The sequence below is a fragment of the Alosa sapidissima genome, chromosome 23 (assembly GCF_018492685.1).
Source record: "Alosa sapidissima isolate fAloSap1 chromosome 23, fAloSap1.pri, whole genome shotgun sequence".
Taxonomy (NCBI): domain Eukaryota; kingdom Metazoa; phylum Chordata; class Actinopteri; order Clupeiformes; family Clupeidae; genus Alosa; species Alosa sapidissima.
The window spans coordinates 20,937,732-20,944,432 of NC_055979.1; the positions used below are offsets into that span (position 1 = coordinate 20,937,732).

Genomic DNA, 6,701 nt, shown 5'->3' on the forward strand with positions numbered 1-6,701 from the left:
TGAAAATGTGAAGTTTCTAGGACTTACGGTTTATAGGAATATAGGTGATCTAGGAAAAATGGCCTAAGTGGTCTAACTTTATTGGCCTATATCTCTGAAATGGAACAAAATATCAAAATTCTGATCCATAACTTTTGTGAGGCTTGGTCTAAACATTGTCTGTGAGAATTTTGGTGAAGATTTGATTATTTTTGAAGAGTGTGAAACTTTTTATAATGTTTGGCTTTTCCATGAAATTGTGTCAAAAATAAACATTTTTAGACCATAAGACCAGGGCCAAAAAGATGCATCTGAGTTTAGAGATTAATATTATGAAAGAATTTTGAGTCTAGGTCAATCTGGTAAGGAGAAATTAGCATAATTAACTTTTTTTTCCAACAGCGCCACCTTTGGGTGCAGTACCCCAAATTTTGGGTTATGGGCAGAGGGGGGTACTGGTAACCATACCTGAAAATTTGAAGAGTTTTGGAGTTACGGTTTAGGCAGCAGTATGACTTTTACAGAATTTTGGCTTAAAATGAACGGTACAGAAACAATAGGGGTCCTGCAGCTACGCTGCTCGGACCCCTAATAAGAAAAGGTAGAATCACTAGGGGTTGCCGCGCAGCTTCGCTGCTTGGCCCCCAATAATAAGAACAAATAGAAAAACAATGGGTGCCTTCGCAGCTTCGCTGCTTGGCCCCCAAAAAAGTAATAAAAAACACAACTAAGCAATACGGACAGTAGAAGATAAAGAATACACTAAATATACCAAAATACAAATTAAACTAACAAACACTTAATCTAAATCAATTCTAAAAACAGTATCCACATAGTGGGTGATTAATCAATCAAGAGGCGCTTGCAATGACTGAGGCAGGGACTGAGCCTGTGTGATTCTCTGTGCATAGTAAGGTAAGGTAAGGATGACCACCTCCTTAATGTCCCTGTCAAGGCTGCCAGAGTCGGGGGTGGTGGACAGACCACAGCCATTGGAGCTGGAGCAGGGCAGTCAAACCTGTTGTAGAAGTGGTTCAACTGGTTCGCCATGTCCAAGTCCCCCTCCTCCACAGAGCTGCTGCTCTTCTTCAGGCCATATAGGGTAGCCTAAGGAAAAGCCAGGGGCTCAAAACGTTGCACACAAAATAAAATAAAAACCTTTCAAGGGAGCTATATGGTGTGCGGATCACTCTCTTTTACATTACTTTTGGAGTCATTCCTCTTATCCAGCACCCATCCAAAAATGGTAAAAAGGGATATGCGCGGTCACACGTCTACTTAACCCCTAAGGACCCCTAAGGACCCATGGTTATACAGGTGCCACAAACAAATCCAATACCCTGATCAGTTCCCTGGAAAAAAGTACCCTTACATCCTTTTGCCTTTTAGGAAAAATGGCCCTGGATTCTTGTAGCCTACTGTGATACTGTTGTTCTGTTTATTACCACTGGAGAGCAGTACAGGACCATAAACAATGTTATGTTTTACTTGGTGGGCCTATGCTGTGCTGAGTGTACTGTATTCAAAACAAGTACATTATAGTGCTCAGTTGCTTTCAACCTTTAACCAGGGAGAATGTGGCCACTATAATAAGCAGTGCTGTGTAGATAACTGTGAGATCAGGCCTTTCAAAGAAACAGACTGAGGTGGGGTGGGGCGTGGTTGGTAGGAAAGGAAGCCTCCAGACTGTGTGTGTGTGTGTGTGTGTGTGTGTGGGGGGGGGGGGGGGGAGTTTATATAGCTCATCTACAAGGGCAGTTTGAGCTGGAGTGTTGGTCATTTCTTCCCACCCCACCTCTTTCATAGTCAGTCAATTCATTATCACAGCGGGCAGACACCTCAGATAGACACACCTCCTGCATAGTTTTGTGATTTTATCACAGACAGCATCAACAGGCAAGAATAACTTTAGAGAGTATTTAGACCGCCTCTCAACACGTGTTCAGGATTTTGCTCATTGGTTCTTGCCCCTGTATTGCAGATAATGCTACCATTATGCACTCGTATTATAGAGCATATTAGGTAATATATCTTCAGCTTTTAAAAAATAAAGCACGATTCGATATTTTGCTTCCAACTTTCGCCACTAGGGAGTGCTATATCAGAGTCTGATTACAGTTTCCCTCTAATCTGATCTGCCAATCTGATCTGATATAGACCACACAAAACGATTTCAATGTAACTAATAATTGCAGTAAATTACTACGGATAGACTTCAGCGTCCAGTCAGCTTTCCCGTTTCCCCAGTCTTGTTTTTTTCTTCAGATTTCACACAGTGACGCTTAAATTCCCACGTCTGCGTTTCCTGGCCTTTGCACCTGCGAGACTCAGACAATTCTGTGGTTTGTGTTCTGTGCGATTAGATGATCCTCCATTAATTTATTTTTTTACCAAAGTTCACTTGTCAGTGACACGCCATAGCCTACCCATCTCACTGACATCAGGTTACCAGATCACCTCATACCCAGAAGAAAAAAAAAACATATCATGCCATTATTCCTTATACATAGCCAAAATGAAGTATATGAGAACATGGAGAGGTTACGGTCATTTACTTATTACAACAATATTTCAGTGCACACATACGCTTTGAGAAAGTTTTCCTGTGATTTTGGCCGGGCTTATTCCCTCTCTGCCCATCAACCCGAGTGACGCGAATGAAAGTGTCCCTCCTCCCCGCGGCCAGCGAGAAAAGACGAGTTTGAGGCGGAAGTACGAATTGTCGTTCCTCAGTTCTCAGCTAAGCGTTGGGTCACAAGCTTCCTCGTTTACACGGCTTCACCAACACTTTTTCTAAGGTAGGTAAAATGACAGCTATCAGGAAATGGAACGTTAATACCTATTCCAGAAGTTACATTGTATGACAGACAAACGTAATATTATATTTATAAACTATGTATAACTTCTGAAATAATTGTAAACTAAGTAGGTTGTAAAGTTGATCCATCCATGTGATTACCTGTTCATTGACTTCAATCAAATAGCCAGTAAATCGCTCTCATTTGTTGCCTATTGTAACAACTCACACCGCTGCCTTTAGCAGCCAAAATGATAATAACCAAATAGCCTAGTTATAACCTATGGTTATAACGTAAAAACAATATCACTTGGGTCTTAATATATCAACTTTTTCCTTTGCTCACTCAAACATTCCGTTACATTAATTTGTTGACAGTATGAGGATACAGTTATCACTCGTTATCGTCGCTAGTTGTTTGTAAATATGTAATAAGGCACTAAATGCTCAGTTTTACTATGCACGATACATTGAAGAGATTACTCGAGTGTCGGTGGGGCGGGTGTGTCAAGGCAAGCAGAGACATGAGGTAACCTAATGTTCTGACGGACGATGCAGTTGAGTTTGGTGGTGGACATTGTCAGTCTGTGCGTCACGCGATAGGTAGGCCTGACCAAATCTAGGTAAATGTGTGTGTGCGTGCGTGTGTGTGTGTGTGTGTGTGTGTATATAGTTTATTATAAGACATTTCGACTGGCGACACAAGTTTTCAAAGTTTATTTATGGTGACAGAGCAGATGTGACAGATTTTTTGGTGTGTAGCATAGACCTAACCTAGGTCAAATTGTTTGGGCAGTATACCATGTTTAAAGTGGCGCGTTGGCTGAATTTAACCTATGGAAATGGCAACGCAAGTGACAGGTTATGACAGTATGTGTAAGTGCCATTGTAGAACTTGGTTGAAGTGCAGTTACACATTTTACCATTTTATGTGTTAACTGGCAGGAGAGGCATGGGGGGGGGGGTGCTTCATGAGCATCTGCATGAGCATCAGTTGTTTGTTTACCTGGCCAAAAATGTACTACTGGAAGGATCTGCATTGCTGGGGCATGTGTGTGATTGTGTGTGTCTGTATGACTGCCGTGTCTGTTTGTGTTTGTGTCTGCATGACGGCTGTGTGTGTGTGTGTGTGTGTGTGTGTGTGTGTGTGTGCATGCATGCGTGCGTGTGTGTGTGTGTGTGTGTGTGCGCGTTTGTGCGTGTGCGTAGAGTATTGGAGCGGGGGGTCAGGGCCAGGTGTTGACTCCACGCCTTGCCCTGTGGTGCCGTCCTTGCCCCATCAAACAGGTGTTCTCACTGAAGTTAGTACAACAGGGCTGGGCTGTGGTTTGGATGTCAGGGTGCCTTCAGGGTTGATTCACTCAGTGCAGTGGTACATGCCTTTAACTGCAGAACAACCCGTTATTTGCATGTGTCTTGCTGCAGTAGATGTGTTTTAAGTTTTGGTTTAAAAAAACAAAAAAAAAACAACAAAAATCCTGCGTGACTAATGATGGGAGCTTACTTTTTTTTGTTGCGGATTAAGCCGGCGAATCAGCATGAGTGTTCTTCTCTTCTGTACAAAGGCTATGTGTACACTGACAACGAAACACGTCAAGCAGACATGAGCCTGGTGAAATATGTGACACAGTGTCAGTAGTTCAGTCGTGTCAGAGCACGGACCACTTCTGCTTCGATACTGAAAACTCGTCAAAATTCCCGAATCGACGCGGAGCTCCAGTCCTGCTGCATACGGTCTAACTGTCCTTCTTCCAACAGTCATTCATACGGGGATGTGGAATTACAGCCCAGACTCCTGGTAGTTCACTTCTGTCATCACCCGCACCCATTTACAGGCTCTATAATTAGTACCATTTTTCCGTGAAAATAGGATATAGGAACATGACAACCCTCCCCCTGATCCAGTTGTAGTCCCAACATGACATACTTCACATTGCTATTTGTGTTTTGTTTTTTGGCTTTGGTCATAAATCCAATACAGACGGTCAAAGTCAGGCACTGCCAAATGCATTCAGCCTCACACACGCTTTTTTTGCGAGAAACATGGCATTCGTTCTTGTCTGGCATGGATGCCACTGGCTGACTGAGTGCTAACACTTTCGGAGGGATTCCAGTCTTTCCATGGGTGTGCCTCTGGCGTCTCCCGTCCGGCTCTGCTGCTTGGTCCAGTGTGAACCTGCACACAGGGAGGCCGACGCTGTTGACAGGGCAGTCTGAAGACTTGCCAGTTTTCACACAGCCTGAGAGACCATTACGCGCATGGTGACAGGCAGTCACCTGAAGCCATTGTTTTCAAGTGTGTTTTTGAGGCAGGGGCCCTTAGAAGTTAATACGTTTACTTTGAATGAAAGGCAGCTCGTTAGACCAGCTCTGCTCTCTCTGGAGGTTATCCCTGCAACAGGATGCAAGCAACAGACACAGTGTAGCCATCTTGGTGGATGTCATGAACAAAAGGTTGTGAAGGTCATTTCAGCGTGTTTAAAAATAAATATCCATTTTGTTTTTCTTTGTCTGTGAGAAATAGTGTGGTTATGGTTGATAGAAAAACAAATTGAAGATAGGAAGCACCTTGAAGAAAAGAAATGAGTTTTTGGCTGTATCCATGATGTTAACAAGCTCCAAGAGAGAGAGAGAGGAAAAACATATTCATATGGTCTTTTGTAACAGCTACCCCACACACAGACTTGCAGTTATGGGTAGTTTCGCAATCAGGGTAAGCACTTCAAATTACGCAAATATACTGTATGTCTGTGCACCTCAAAATATATGATTAAATATATATTTCTAATGAGTGTAGTTTGCTGCACCTGGGCAATTGAAGACAAGTGCAAAAATACCACATTTTAATTGAATTTCAGGAAAGTTTGATTATTTCAGCCTGAAACAGACATACCTTGAATACAAAACTTAACTACCCACATGAAAGTTTATACGAAAGTAGAAACCTGTTTGAAAGTGGACACTTTCCTTAAGAGTGGTCCTTAGAATGCTCTTCATGGCATAATATCATGGTTGGTTTGTTCAACCCAACCCAGTCATTACTGTTTACGAAGCAGAGAGAGCGGGCAGTGGCCTACCCGACAGTGAGGTCAGATAAACCATCCATCACCAGAGCTTGACAGACAGATGTGTGCAAGTGATGAAGCTGCCCATAAAAATCCACTCCCAGACCATTTTCTCTTTCACTGATGTCACTGAATGTTATCAGCTGATATTTTTTTTATCATAAACCTGATTTTTTCTGGGTTAAAAATGAATTAAATAAAATAAATTAAACATTAAGCCACACATAGTTTACCATTGCTATTGTGAATAGTAACATGATGGTGTATGTTACAATTCACAATAGTAATGATAAACTATGTATACAATATTTACAAACACATTAACACATGTGTACAGATTTGTCTTGTAACCATTACATCACTTACTTATAGGATATCGCTGGCTCTGCAATATTTGTTTGTCTTAACTGATCTTGAATTTCCCCTTGGGGATCAATAAAGTATCTATCTATCTATCTATCTATCTTGTGGAATAGATAAGGTGGTTTGACGATCTAGAATTTGACTGAAAGTCCTCGCCGGTGTAGCAGGTGTCATCACAGAATGTGGTTCTTTGCCTCTTTGAAAATAATTATTTCTCTGACCTAACTAAACTAAAATGGGTTACTTTAACCCTTAAAGGTGTATGTTTTTGAACATTCTAAGTTCCGCAACAATTGAAGGTTCTAAAATTCTATGTTGAATTCAATGAACCCAGATATTCTTTAGAACGTTAATTTCTCAACATTCCCATCACACCGGTGTGACGGTACTCCTTTAAGGGTTAAGTGAGTGTGTCTGGTGTAGTGGCCAATTCCAGCGGTCTAGAGACCTCTGGTACGTGTGGACCGCTGGGACACCAGTAAACAGACTAGGGCCCA

General features: G+C 42.0%; 1 protein-coding gene across 3 annotated transcripts in view; it reads left to right on the plus strand.

Annotated features, from left to right (window-relative positions):
• Nucleotides 1-2,673: 2,673 nt before the first annotated feature.
• Nucleotides 2,674-6,701, plus strand: part of pdlim5b (PDZ and LIM domain 5b) — a 78,559-nt gene continuing 74,531 nt past the window's right edge. For all 3 annotated transcript variants that reach the window (XM_042080095.1, XM_042080096.1, XM_042080097.1), the window contains exon 1: nucleotides 2,674-2,777. The gene's annotated coding sequence lies outside the window, so the exon portion shown is untranslated. The remainder of the gene's footprint in view (nucleotides 2,778-6,701) is intronic.